At 60.4% G+C, this 265-nt stretch overlaps 1 long non-coding RNA gene across 1 annotated transcript in view; it reads left to right on the forward strand.

The window, feature by feature from the left end:
* Positions 1–255, forward strand: part of LOC107182636 — a 728-nt gene extending 473 nt beyond the window's left edge. The window contains exon 3 of the long non-coding RNA XR_001513366.1: positions 165–255. This is a non-coding gene — a long non-coding RNA (uncharacterized LOC107182636). The remainder of the gene's footprint in view (positions 1–164) is intronic.
* The last annotated feature ends 10 nt before the right edge of the window (positions 256–265 follow it).

Here is a 265-nt window from a genome sequence, read left to right on the forward strand (position 1 = left end):
GGGTCCAGTCCCTTCACATGCACTTCCCTCAGAGTTCCTGGTCCTGCCCTGGGTCTACACACAGGGTTCTGGAAACTTCTCTGGGGCCCAGGACTGGGCCTTCCTTTAGGACCTCATGGCCCTGCCTCCTTCCTGGTCTCTCACGGGATGTTTTCTTCCCGCAGGTGGGAAAGGAGGGATTTACGCTCAGGCTGCCAGTGAGTATAGAGGGGGGGGACCCCTGAGTCCTTGTGACAGTGCAGATGGGAGCCATGGGGGACCCCCC

This window comes from Myotis davidii, unplaced genomic scaffold (genome assembly GCF_000327345.1).
Source record: "Myotis davidii unplaced genomic scaffold, ASM32734v1 scaffold8591, whole genome shotgun sequence".
NCBI classification, from domain to species: domain Eukaryota; kingdom Metazoa; phylum Chordata; class Mammalia; order Chiroptera; family Vespertilionidae; genus Myotis; species Myotis davidii.